Source organism: Eumetopias jubatus, unplaced genomic scaffold (genome assembly GCF_037043125.1).
Source record: "Eumetopias jubatus isolate StellerSeaLion01/CBP00866 unplaced genomic scaffold, mEumJub1_p1.0 scaffold_6, whole genome shotgun sequence".
NCBI lineage: Eukaryota > Metazoa > Chordata > Mammalia > Carnivora > Otariidae > Eumetopias > Eumetopias jubatus.
This window is the reverse complement of record NW_028274812.1, coordinates 136,252,258-136,266,142: the sequence shown is the minus strand read 5'-3', so window position 1 is coordinate 136,266,142 and position 13,885 is coordinate 136,252,258. Positions and strand designations below refer to the sequence as shown.

Genomic DNA, 13,885 nt, shown 5'->3' with positions numbered 1-13,885 from the left:
GGAGGTGGGAAGGAACCGAAAAATACTCAGGGGCGCCTGGGTGGCTCAGGTAAGTGTCCGCCTTCGGCCCAGGTCATGAGTCTGCTTCTCCCTCTCCCACTGCTTGTGCTCTGTCTTGCGCTTTCTCTCTCTCAAATAAATAATCTTAAAAAAAAGAAGAAAGAAAGAAAGAAAAAGAGGGAAAGAAAGAAAGAAAGAAAGAAAGAAAGAAAGAAAGAAAGAAAGAAAGAAAGAAAGAAAGAAAGAAAGAAAGAAAGAAAAGAAAGAAAAAGAAAAATACTCAGAAGGGGCTCTTGCAGAAGACTCAGACATTCAACTCCATTTCTGGGGTGCTTACTCTGATGTCCTGCAACAGAGAGGGCTCTTCCCTGAAGGAGCTCACCGTCTGGAGATGGGAGACAGACTATTCTAATACAGTACCATGAATACTACCATGGAAGAGTTGGGGATACCCAGCCTGAGCTATCAGGGAAGGCTTCCAGAAGGAAAGGACACCAGACAGGCCAAGTGGAAGGAGGAAGTGGAGTCAGCCAGGTGCAGAAGTTGGGGGAGGGAGCTGCAGACACAGGGACAGAAGGTGCAGGGGGCATTGCAGGAACTGCAAGCAGATTGGTTAGCGGCAAAGGTGGACATGAGCAAGGGACTTAAGGTGAGTCTTGGGGAAATGGGCAGGAGCAAGATCATTAGAGATTTACAGGAGAGAAGCTTAGGGCTTACTTAGAAGCCGTTACGGGCCCCTGGCTGGCTCGGTCGGTAGAGCATGCAACTCTTGATCTCAGGGCTGTGAGTTCGAGATCCATGTTGGGTGTGGAGCCTACTGAAAAATAAATTTAAAAAAAGATGAAAATTTAGGAGTAAGAGGAAATCTCTGGGGGCGCCTGGCTGGCTCAGTCGGTAGAGCATGTGACTCATGATCTCGGGGTTATGAGTTGGAGCTTCATGTTGGGTCTAGAGATTACTTACAAGTAAGATCTTAAAAAAAAAAAGGGGGAGAGAAGCTGTTAGAGAATGTGACACGCCAGGATAGCAGCTTGAAGGGGGCACTCTGATGGGGTGTTAAAAGGAGGGAATATAGCAGGAAATATAGAGGGGTGAGGGATGAAAGGCTAGACCCTGGGGGGAAAGGACAACTGGGGGAATGTCACAGAGTTTTGGAGTAGACCAGCAAGACTTGGTGACAATGGTTATGTGGGACGTGGGACAGGGAATGTTCAAGACAAAAGACAAACAGGGGCGCCTGGCAGGCTCAGTCAGAAGGGCACGTGACTCTTGATCTCGGGGTCGTGAGTTCAAGCCCCACACTGGGTGTAGAGGTGACTTAAAACAAAACAAAACAAAAAAAACTTAAAACAAAAAAAGATAAAAAGCAAACGAAAACACCTCAGTTTTTTGAGCTTGGGCAGCTCAGAGAGTGCTGTTACTGTTGAGAGAAATAGGGAAGTTAGGAGGGGAAACCGGTTTTTGGAGGGGAAACTAGGGGTGGGGAAAAGATGATTTTATTTCAGTCTTTGGACACGTTTTCTCTCTTCAGCTGCTTTGTTTCGTTTCTGTAGTTGTTCCTTCTTCCCTTAAAACTTAGTTTCAGTGCTTAGAGGGAAAAAGAAAAAGAGCCCAGTTTTGTATCTTGCACAAGATCTAGGCACATCTATTTTTATAACCTAAAACTACCCAAGAGCCTAAGGAATCAATAGACAACTGAGTTGCTCCAGACTTTTAAGTGCCAAGAGCCAAGGTGAGGAGGTGCACCGGGAGAGACGGTTTCCTTCCTGTCATCTCTGGCTGCAGGTAAAGGGAGGCTTGGGAACCTCACTTGACTGGCTAGACTTTTGTTTTTCTGAGAAGTCCTTACTCCAAGAATCAGGGCTTCCCGATGGACCTGTCTGACTAGAATCACAGGTCTCTCATCCTGGACCATCCTGGCTCTGCATCCTAAAGAAAAAGCTTTCAAAACAGACACAGATTGTTACTCTCTCCGGGGACAGGAAGCTTTCTGCAGCCTCCTAGACATTCACTTACCTCAAGGATTTTAGAATCCTACTCCAGCTGGTGGCTGACGCTACCTGTCAGAGAGAAAATAGGTCAGCCTGACTCTCCTGATCGCTGAAGTGGAGAAAGCCCCAAGGCGGGGGTCAAGGCAGGACAGAACAGCCTGACTGACCCTGGCTCCTCTCCACGGGGGTGGGCGTGGGGGTTTGAGTAGAACCAGCTGGAGTGGGGCCAGCTGACCTATCTGCCTCCTGACAAACTCTTTCAAGCTACCAGCTGTGTTGCCTCTTAGACTCTCACAAGCATGCAGAGTACCCCTAACTGGCCTCTTTAAACACGATAAATTTAACTTTTATTTCTTGAAGTCAAAATAATCCTACCTGACCACCTTCTTTAGCAGGAATGGAGCTCTGTGGAAAGATAAACTTCATCTAGGAATCAGAATGACTTTCTTAAGCTGGGTTTTGATGGGAGTAGAGGGAGCTGCTCAGAGATCAGGAAGGAACCCTGGTGTTATTATTTTTTTTTTTTAAGATTTATTTATTTTTAGAAAGCGAGCGAGTTTGAGGTGGGAGGGGCAGAATCTCAAGCCGACTCTGTGCTCAGCGCAGAGCCCGACGTAGGGCTTGATCTCACGAGTGTGAGATCATGAACCGAGCCGAAAACCAAGAGCCGAATGCTTAGCTGCGTCACCCAGGTGCCCCTCTGGTGTTAGTCTTGACTCCTCTCTTCATTCTTCTCTTGGTCCCAAAAGCCGTTGACTTGATTCTTTCCCTGTAGAGCCCCCTTCACTTCTCTCCATCTTTACCACTAGCCTAGACCTCCAGTTCTCACCTATTCCTCTGTGACACCCTCCAAACTGGCCTTCCTGCCCTCCTTCCGGCCTAGCTCTGGGCCATTCCCTGCAGTGAACAGAGATTGGTCTTCCCACTGGGCAAATGTGGTTTTGCCCTGTGGTGGACTGTCTTGCAAAGGTGGCCACCAGCAGTTACTCTAATCCTCATATGTGCACTCTTCCCACAAAGGGGTAGAATCTAGCTCCCCTTCTCTTGAATCTGGGCCTTACGACTTGCTTTTACCAACAGAATGTGCTAAGTGATAGAAGTGATATTCTGGGATTTCTAAGCCTGGGGGTAAGGGCCCAGCTTCTGTTTTCCTTCCCTTGGAGTCAGCTGCCATGGACAGAAGTTTGGGCCAGATTACCGGATGGTAAGAGACTAGACGAAGAGGCAGAGGACCAGTCAGCACCTACATGTTGCGGCACCAGATACGCAACTGAGGCCATGTGAACATTCTAGCCCTAGCGATCTCGGATTCTCCAGTCCCAGTCAAGCCAACCCGGCCTGCACCACAGGGAGCAAAGGAGATCCATCCCTGTCAAGCCCTGTGCAAATCTCGGAATCATGAGCAGATAAATATGTGCTGTTGTTTCAAGCCGCTAAGGTTTGACTCGGTTTGTTGCACAGCAGTAGGTAGCTGAAACATGTCCTGCTCTTCGGATAAAGTCAACTTCCTTTAAAATAGTGCTGACCCAGTCCTTACATCTTCAGCCTCATGGCTCATCACCCCACCTAGTCTTCTCTTCTAGGCCTTTGCACACTTATAACACATCTCTGTCCTCCTTCTTAGGCCCGCCCTGTCATCCATCAGTTTCCTTCTCCCAGGAAACACCACTTCTTCCAGGAAATCTTTGATTCCATGAGACTAGGTTGGGGACCTTACTGGGCTTTCGGCTGCACCTGTATTTACTTTACAGTATCACTTAGCAGGTCACATTATAATGGCCAGGGTACTTATTTGTCTCCACCATTATACTTTTAACTCCATGAAGGTGGGGACTGTCTGCCTTATTTATTGTTTTTTTTTTCAGTAAGCTCTATGCCCAATGTGGAGCTTGAACTCATGCCCCCGAGATCAAGAGTTGCATGCTCCACCAACGGAGCCAGCCAGGTAACCTTGTCTGCCTTTTTTATAAGTGTATCCCTTATTGCTGGCACATTATATGACACAGTATGTGCTATTCAATGTTTGACCAATGAATGAATGAATGGCCAACTGAATAAGGGATTAGACTATGGAATATTCTTTTTGACTTGATCATGTCATCCTTCCCTTATACCATTCCCCATCAGCCTTAACAGAATATTATCTTCCAAAAGCTTTGTTTCAGATTCTCTCAATCTTAAATTTCTCCTCTTTATCTCAGCCGTCTCCAAAGGGACAGTAACTGCTGTTCATGATGATGAGTCCTGGGATACAATGAAGCCTTGAAGTGATGAACTGTCAGAGATTAAAGTACAGTCTTAATTTTTGAAAATTACCAAGCTGACTTATGGCAATCTACAACCCCAGTGTTAAAAATTCTCAGACAACTCAGGGGCACCTGTGTGGCTCAGCTGGTTAAGCATCTGACTCTTGATCTCAGCTCAGCCCTTGATCTCAGGGTCGTGAGTTCAAGTCCCACACCAGGCTCCGTGCCCAGTGTGGAGCCTACTTAAAAAGAAAATAAAAATGCTTTTTTTTTTTAAAGATTTTATTTATTTATTTGACAGAGAGAGACACAGCGAGAGAGGGAACACAGCAAGGGGAGTGGGAGAGGGAGAAGCAGGCTTCCCGCGGAGCAGGGAGCCCGATGCGGGGCTCGATCCCAGGACCCTGGGATCATGACCTGAGCTGCAGGCAGACGCTTAACGACTGAGCCACCCAGGCACCCCCAAAAAATGCTTTTTCAAACAACTCAGATGTTTGTCCATGCTGGGTAAGAAAAACATCCCTTGCTTTTGTAAATGTTTTTACTTTCTCAGGGGGGATCCCATACCTGTTACCCATTTGATTCTTACCACAATTCTATGAGGTAAATAGAGGAGGTGGTGGTGCTCTATTTCTAGTTCACAGGTTTGAAAACAGAGGTTGTATGGGCCTCCAGGGCCATACAGCTTGTTGGTGATACATGTGAGGTAGGATTTGGGGCGTTTGGCTGGCTCGGTCAGTAGAGCACACCACTTTTTTTTTTTTTAAGCTTTTATTTATTTGACAGAGAGAGACACAGCGAGAGAAGGAACACAAGCTCGGAGAGGGAGAGAGGGAGAAGCAGGCTTCCTGCTGAGCAGGGAGCCCGATGCGGGGCTCGATCCCAGGACCCTGGGACCATGACCTGAGCCGAAGGCAGACGCTTAACGACTGAGCCACCCAGGCGCCCCAAGAGCACACCACGCTTGATCTCAGGGTCTTGAGTTCGAGTCCCACACTGGGCATAGGGTTTACTTAAAAAAAAACCCAAAAAACAAAAAAACATGTAAGATAGGATCCATTCCGCTGATAATTAACTAGCCTGCTGCTCTTGCCCCAGATGGTCTCTGTGACAATAGTAGGAAAGTCCAGTTTATTGAATAACTGAAAGCTGCACTTCACACTTGTCTTTTTCTTTATAGTATTTAGTTGCTGAGATTTCCTTTCCATTCCTTTTTTTAAAACTTCACTTTTTATTAAAAACAAAACAAAACAAAAAATCTTCACTTTTTATGATGGAAAATTTTAATAGATAATAATATGAGCATATGTAATACTACGACGAAACACTTAGGTACCGCCCCCCAGCTTCCACAATTACCACTGTTTTGCCATTCTTGCATCCTCTATCCCCTCATTTTTTTTTTCCTGGAGTATTTACAAATAAATTGCAGACATCATTTCATTTTCCCCATAAATACCTCTCTCTGTCTACATATGTATATGGAGATAATATAAAGACATATATAGATTCCATATATATATATGTAGATAAGGGGCCTTATCTACATATATATATGTAGATATATATATGTATATACATAACCATATGGGGCGCCTGGGTGGCTCAGTCAGTTGGGCGTCTGCCTTCGGCTCAGGTCATGATCCTGGGGTCCTGGGATCAAGCCCCACGACGTCGGGCTCCCTGCTCAGTGGGGAGTCTGCTTCTCCCTCTCTCCCTGCTGGCGCTCCCTCTCTCTATCTCTCTCTCAAATAAATAAAATCTTAAAACAATAAAACATAACCATAATACCATTTCACACCTACCAAAATCAGCAATGATGCTTGAACATCATCTAATACACTATTAATATTCATTTTCCCCCAGGATTGTCATTTTGCAGTTGGTTCATTCAAATCAGATTCTGAATATGTTCCACACGTTGATATGTCTCTTATGTCTCTTTTAATCTTTTTTTTTGGGGGGGGGAGGGAATCATTTATTTGTTAAAGAAACTAGTTTGCTTGTCCTGTAGAATTCCCCAGGAGCTGGCCAACTGCATCCTCATGGACATAAAACACTGTGTTTTTATATAATACATTACGTGTAATTCATCCATGCAAATGGAACCTATTAGAACACTTTATGAACACTGTATTACAAATATTAAACACTTCCACATTCAGCAAATTTTTACTGAGCATCTACCCTGTAGAGGCTTCTCTTTGTAATGTCAGGGAATGCATAACATCTCCCATACCAGAAGCTTTGGTCAGATCTTTGTGTTGTCTTCTCTATTTCCACATCATAGATTTGGCCCAAAATCCTGCTAACAAATTCAGACTCATCACTTATTCTTTTTTTTTAATTTAATTTAATTTTTATTATTATTGTTTTAACTAATCTCCATACCCAACATGGGGCTTGAGCTCACGACCCCAAGACCAAGAGTCACACGCACCACCAACTGAGCCAGCAAGGTGCCCCTTGTCACTTATTCTTACTTAGTTTCTAACATCAGTATTCTCAAACCTTCTCAATTCAGTCTGAGTTCCTACAGAGGACACCAGCTGGATTGTAAGCTTTATGTAAGCTTTATGGTACCTTGTCTGTTTGTTTACCAGATGGCCAGATAAAGATATCCCTAGTACTTAACACATTCTCCTGCATATAGTAGGTAGACATAAGTATTTGTTGAGTATGAATGAATAAATGAACTTCTTACCTCCAATCATTATTTCTTTTCCAATGAGAACACTTAGTCTAGATTCATCTTCCTAACACATTGTAATTCTCTGGTTTCTTTTCAGAACACACAAATCTTTTGCCTTTTACTAAAATGTCTTCATTCCTTTCTCTTTACTGAGTACATTCTAGGTTTAGTGGTGAGCTAGAACCAGCTCATATTGCTTTACAAGAGCTGATTATTAAGTTTCCAGAAATTTTTGAGCCTATTGACATTACATTGGTAGTTTGAAATTGGCCATGGTAGGAGTATTGACACCATGGAAATTGCTAGATTGATTGCGGCCAGATTCATGAATTGCTGAAGGAAGCCAATAAGATCTTTAAGATTTACTCAGTTGAGAGGCGCCTGGGTGGCTCAGTCGCTAAGCGTCTGCCTTCAGCTCAGCTCATGATCCCAGGGTCCTGGGATCGAGCCCCGCATCGGGCTCCCCGCTCTGCGGGGGCCTGCTTCTCCCTCTCCCACTCCCCCTGCTGGTGTTCCCTCTCTCGCCGTGTCTCTGTCAAAAAAAAAAAAAGATTTACTCAGTTGAATTTTTGTTCCTTAATACATGTAAACTACAACTCTCCCTCCTCCTCTCTTCTCCCTTGCTGGTGAGTGCCAGTCACCCGCATCCCCTTTCTGCCTGTAGTGGGCCATTCCTGGGACTGGCCCTTCTGATTTCCCATACCTGAGACCTTCCTGCAGCTCTTAGCCAAAGTGTCGCTTTCTTGGCAAGACCTTCTCTGACCTCTATCCCAATTCTCACACATTACTCTGTTTATTTGCTTCATTGCAGCCATATCTTATTGGGGTACTGTTGGTCTTCTTCCCTGGAATATAAGTTCTACAAGTAATAGAGTCCTTGTCTCTCAGGTGGGCTGCTGTAAACCCAGGGCCTAGAATAAGTGCCTGGCACGATGTAGATGCCTCGGCTGATTTAACAACAAAACAAAACAAAAAAAACCCAAAAAAATACAACACTTGATTAATCAATAAATGAGGAAAACAAACAATCTAAGACTCTAATCCAAGCTCCAGAGCTGAGCTCTTTGGTTCCAATCAAGGAGTGCCTCTGGCTTCGGTTTGGAGGTGAGTTGGACGGAGAGGTGGGGCAAGCTACCTCTGCTGCAAGCTCGCAGCCCTAGCCATGAGTCCCGGAAGTACATTTGTGTGGTGTGATGTTTCCAAAATACGATGCCCCACCTTTCACCTGAAGGGTGGAACAGAGAGGGAGGGAGTACAGATCTGACACTCATCAACAGTAGAAACAGTTCAGGGAGGATAGTCCATTTCAGTCTTGCAAACAGTTCTATGGAGAATTAAAAACACTGCAGGACCGAAATTAGAGCTCAAGGGTGGGGCAGGGAGGGAGGTGACTTGTTTGTCTTTGGGAGGGTTTAGGATGACAACAATAGCTTAGAATTTAGATAACCATTGTTTTTTCTTTTTAAAATCATTTTTCTTTTCTTTTCTTTTTTTCATTTTTTAAGTAGGCTCCACACTGGAGCAGAGCTTGAACTCCGGATCCTGAGATCAGACCTCAGCTGAGATCTAGAGTCGGACACTTAACCAACTGAGCCTCCCAAGAACCATGATAACCATTGTTTTTTCTGAAAGAACTCCCGAGGCTCTACCTGTGGGCGAAAGGAGAGAACCTACAAGAGGCAAAGGAGGAAAGAGGGGAAAAATGGGAATTTGGGATATTTTCCCTTTTGGATAATGTGCTGCTTATCATGAAAGATATTTTGGAAGGGTTTTGTTTATTGTATTTGTTTGTGTGTAACAAAGGTTTATTTCTTCCATCACAGATGGTGCTAACCTTCTTCCATCTTTTTTTATGGAAGCGTAATTGACCTACAACAGTTTCACGTTTACAACATAGTGATTTGATGTTTCTATACATTGCCAGCCGATGTTTACTGTGTTTTGTTTATCGTTACCTTTGCTAATCTTGGAGACTTCCCCTTCCTTTGGGTTTATATTGTCAGGATATGGGGGTGGGGGGCAAATTTTAAGAACTTCCTAGTACCAATTCTTTGAGTTTTCCTTCAAATGCAAATAAATCACTTACCATTTGAAAATGTTATAATTAAAGAGAGGGAGGGGCTGTCTCTTAAACCGAAAAGAGACTTCCTTTTTTTCTGTGGGGGGGGTCTCAGAGTCCTTTACAGACATTGAGGAGACTCCTTCAGGAAAGGTGGGCTAGGTGGGGGGGATGCTAAATTCAACAGCAGAAAAGAACCGAAGCTGGATCAAATTATAAGACATCAAGTCCCACCCGATTCGACATTAGACAACTCTTTATGGTAAAATGTTAAGTACTTAATATTTTATTTTCATTGCGGTTCATCCTGCATCGTACCCCAAAGCTATTTGTTCTTAGAACAAATGTGCATATGCTTATTAGATTTAACAACCCACTGCTTACAGTTAGCAAAGGGGTCAGGCTAAACCTGCCTCCCAAATGAAAAAGCCTCATTTGCACTTGTGGTGACAAAAAACATTCGTTCTCAAACCAAAAAGGAAGAGGGTGGGCTGAAGGGGTAAGTCAGCATGTGAGTAACGCTGACTCAATCCTTTTGTTCTTTCGTATATTTTATATTCCCGTGCTGCTGTGAGTGTGGACTCTTTCCCCCCATGTGTTTAAATATGAGACTGGTTTATTACCTAAGAAGTTATCGAGATAGTTCCACAACTTAAGCCAAAGTGAAAAGCTAGTTGCCCCCAAGCCTCTCTTCTGTATCTACCTCTCTTTGGAAATGGCTTTTAATGAGTATTGCGTAGGCTCCCAGAACGGGAAATAACTTAGCCAAAAATTAGTGTCATTTTATTCATTCTGCTGATTTTCATGTGTTCGAAAGGAAATTTGATTTGTTTTCCTAGACCAGTACTAATTTTTGGATTCCCTCTTAAAGGAAAAAAAAATCAAAGGATGGTTTTGGGGGGCCGAGAGCTGAATCATGAGTTTTGTAGGAGGTAGACCAACCAACGCAGTTGACTAACTGGGCTGTGCTTCTTTGGCTCACAACCACCTTCCAACAGCCTTTCTCTGGGGATGCGCGGGTGAAAGTCTGAGGCTGAGGCTCTTTTCCAGTTGATGAAATGCTTCGTCATTGCTGTCATCATCAGCCAGGCAGGGGGAAGACGCCTCTTCAGGAATAAGGCATGACTGTAATTCCTCACCCTCTGGCTATTATTAATCATGATTCATTTCATGAAAGAGGGAATAAAAGCCTCTGCAGACCCAAAGCACATCTAACCTAGGAGGATTTCAGGTTTGGGCATGTGAGGCCTTACTGTGTATCAAGGGGGAAATGAGTGCGTGCTAAGGGAGAGAGGTGGCTACTCAAGGTAGCCAGATCGAGCTCTTGCCTGGGAGAGGCCTTCTAATCATGAGAAAATAAACTCACCCCTTTCTGACTCTCCATTAACAATCTGAATTGATTTAATATTCTGCAGTGATGTTATTTGCCCTTTTTTTTTTTCTCCTTAGGAAAACAAGACATGCCCAAGTGTCTTGGGCTGTGCCTCGTCCTGATTTAGCCTCGAATCCTGTGGGGATTATTCACCCTTGCTAACGAATAATTCCTAGGACTACAGAGCTGGAAGACTCTTAGAGATCATCTCGAGTACCCCCTCAGCTCCCAGATGAGGGAAAGAAACAGGACTGATGAGGTTTATGGAGAGCTGCTCAGGAAAACTCCTCCCTGACCGCGAAGCTGAAGCTCGCACCCAGGGCATTCAGCTATTAGGCCAGTGTTTTTTCTACTGCAACAGAACTTCAGCTGAGCGTGGGCTCTGGAGAGCTCAGTAAGAGGGGTGCCTGATTACGAATGGAAGACAACCTGGCCCATGGGTAAGAGGTCGTGTGCTTCAAGGTCAGGCTTTGGGGAAGCAGAGGACCTGGGTTCAAATGGAGACCACATTACTGCTTGACTGCGTGGTCTTGGGCAAACTGTTTACCCTTAGGGAAACTGAAAAACTAGAAAACCGTAGTCTCATCTGTAAAATGGGTCCATTAACATTACCAACAGGCCGTGGTTGCTGTGAAAATTAAGACAATGCACGTGAAGTGCTCAGCACAGTGCACAGTGTATAAAGTTAGCCCTGGGTAAACACAGGCTTGGAGGCGCCTGGGTGGCTCAGTCGTTAAGCGTCTGCCTTCAGCTCAGGTCATGATCCCAGGGTCCTGGGATCGAGCCCCGCATCGGGCTCCTGCTCGGCAGGAAGCCTGCTTCTCCCTCTCCCACGCCCCCTGCTTGTGTTCCCTCTCTCGCTGTGTCTCTGTCAAATAAATAAATAAAATCTTAAAAAAAAAAACCATAGGCTTGTATTGCTATTGTTATTAATGAAGTGGTTTCTTTACTGAGGGCTAAACTAAGACCAGAGTAAAGAGTAGGCTGTTCTTCTCCCACCCGCTCTTGGCAGGACACTTTCCTTCCTTTTTGGTAGGATGGCTTTTTTTTTTTTTTTGCAGCGGAGGGCCTCTGACTTTGCCATTCCCAGCCCAGCAACCATTAGGATGTGCATGGTGGTAGTTCACCCACTCTCGGGAGAGAAAGTCAGTTCTCAGGGTTCCTCCCTCCCTGTGGCTCAGGTCAGGCCCACCTTCAGGGAAGGGCAGTTACCACAGCTCCTCTCCCACCCCTCTGCATTTCCCTCTTGTCATCCCTTCTTCCTGTCCTTCCTCCTCTGTCTTCCCCTCATCGGTTGCTACCACTCCTCTAGCACTGGGAACACTAGGAAACCTTCCAATGTCTCCCTTTGCCTAGAGTCTGTTAGAAAGAATTTTCTAGTGTGTGTTAAAAATAATTTTTTTTTTCAGCGGCATGAAAGACCAGAGATGTGTCTTTAAGAAAGCCCTGGCTAAGGGCTGAGGGCCCCTGCAGGTTCTTCCAGGGTCCCCCTCAGCTAGAGGTTGGCCTCCTGGGGCAGCCCTCTCACTGACAGTGTGGTGGTGCTCTGAGGGATTCCCTGGAGGCGTTCTTGGCTCCTGGGCTCCCTTGGGTTGGCAGAGACTTTGTCACATTTTCATCCTAGAGGTTCTCCCTAGCTACTCCTGCTGTTGCCCCTTTCATCCCTCCCTCCCTCTCCCCCTCCCTCCCTCCTTCCTTCCAAGTAGCCTCCACACCCAACATGGAGCTTGAACTCACAACCCTGAGATCCAGATCCAGACTCACCTGCTCTACCAACTGAGCCAGCCAGGCACCACCCCCGGCCTGTTTTCTTTCCAAGTGTTCCCTGTGAAACTGCATCCCAGCGTCTGTTCCCCAGAGAACACAGGAAGATACACTAATTGGTGTCCCATCCCTGGGGCTGTTAAGTGTGGTGATCATAGTGCTAGAAAGGGAAGCGAACGACATACGCTGGGGAAAGGACTCAGAAGGGAAGAAATATCTGAGCACCAACTACATGCTGGGCACTGAACCAGGCCTTATACAGATGTGATTTACTTTAGTCTTCATAATGAAACTGTGATGTAGGTTTTATGACTTCCATTTGCTGGTAAAGACTTGAAGGTCCCAGAAGGTTAAGAAACTTGCCTATGGTCTCCGGGTACTAAAGGAATGAGGCCACAGTTTGCACCCACACAGTTTGAGTCCAGTGCTCATGATCTTTCTGTCGCCAAGTTCAGCATTAGCACAGGGTAAGGCAGCCCAGTGGACCCCAATCCCTTCCCAGAGCCCCAGGAGCCAGGAGCATCTTCATCAACGCTCCGCTCCGTAAGTAATTCGATCAGGGCCATCAGGGCGATCAAGGCCAGGAGAATCCTTCATTTCACTCCACAAACTCCTTCCGACTGTTCCCTATCAACCCCTTTCCCCTACATCCAGTTTCAGACAAAGAACTAAGCCTAATAAAGGTAAAACTCGTAATTGTCATTTCAAAGTAGTAATAATATAAAGTTAGCTTGCCCTTAATAGGAGAACTCTCCTGATAAATACCTTTTCATCCACACACATCCACACATTTTCTTGCTTAATATTTGTTCTTCCATCTGCCTTGCTAAGATCTCTCTCCCCTGGTGAGTGTTCTTGCGGGTATGTCCTCCTGCTGACCCTGAATTTCAAGGAGCAGGCAGATGCTCAGCTGTGGCTCAGCCCTCTGGCTATACTTTGAGCCTCAGAGAGACAAGCAGGTACATGATTTTCTGCCACGTTACAAATAGGGAGACATGAAGGAGTAACTTGGGTTGTACGGCTTATGCAGCATGGCTCTGTGGGGCTTGGTTGTCTTCCTGTGCTTTGGCTCAAAGGAAATTATAAATGTTATTAAGCATTTGTCTCTTGGGAATTTCACTTAGACCCTTGATATATAAATGCTCTATCTGGCCTGCAGTAGGAATGGCAGTCTCACTGATGATTCTCGATGTGCTAGACACCATCATAGGCCTTTACACACATCTGTTTCACAGCTTTCAAGGTAGCTGTGATGGTCCCACGTTACATATGAGCAAACAGATTCAGAGAGGTTAAGCAACTGGCTTAATATCACACAGCTAGGCCCCATGCTAGATAGCTTTGGGCAGAAATGGACTTATGATACCCTGAACCTTTAAAGATAGATATTAAAGCTATTTAATATACATTGCATCCTCAAAACAATTTGGTGAGACAATTTAGTAGAACAGCCTTCCCTTTTCACTCCTTTTTCTCCTCCCCCAACTTCAAGGCCAAACCCCTAAAATTAGTGCCCATTCCCTCACATCCCATTCTCTCTGTAGCGTGCTTCCATTGGACTTCCATGTCCATCTTGTCACAGAACCTGCTCCTGTCATGGTCCCCAGCGACCTCCGTGGTGCCCGATCACTGGTCTTTCCTCCTGACCTCATCTTTGTCAGGTTTTTTTTTTTTTTTAAGATTTTATTTATTTATTTGAGAGAGAGAGAATGAGAGACAGAGAGCACGAGAGGGAAGAGGGTCAGAGGGAGGGGCAGACTC

At 45.3% G+C, this 13,885-nt stretch overlaps 1 long non-coding RNA gene across 2 annotated transcripts; it reads left to right on the top strand.

The window, feature by feature from the left end:
* Positions 1–1,598: 1,598 nt before the first annotated feature.
* Positions 1,599–11,225, top strand: LOC148164163 (uncharacterized). 2 transcript variants are annotated; one of them, XR_015768379.1, is made up of 3 exons: positions 1,599–1,785; positions 3,857–3,936; positions 10,438–11,225. It is a non-coding gene; the product is annotated as an uncharacterized LOC148164163 (long non-coding RNA). The 2 variants fall into 2 exon arrangements; XR_015768380.1 differs by lacking the exon at positions 10,438–11,225 and adding an exon at positions 8,438–9,025.
* The last annotated feature ends 2,660 nt before the right edge of the window (positions 11,226–13,885 follow it).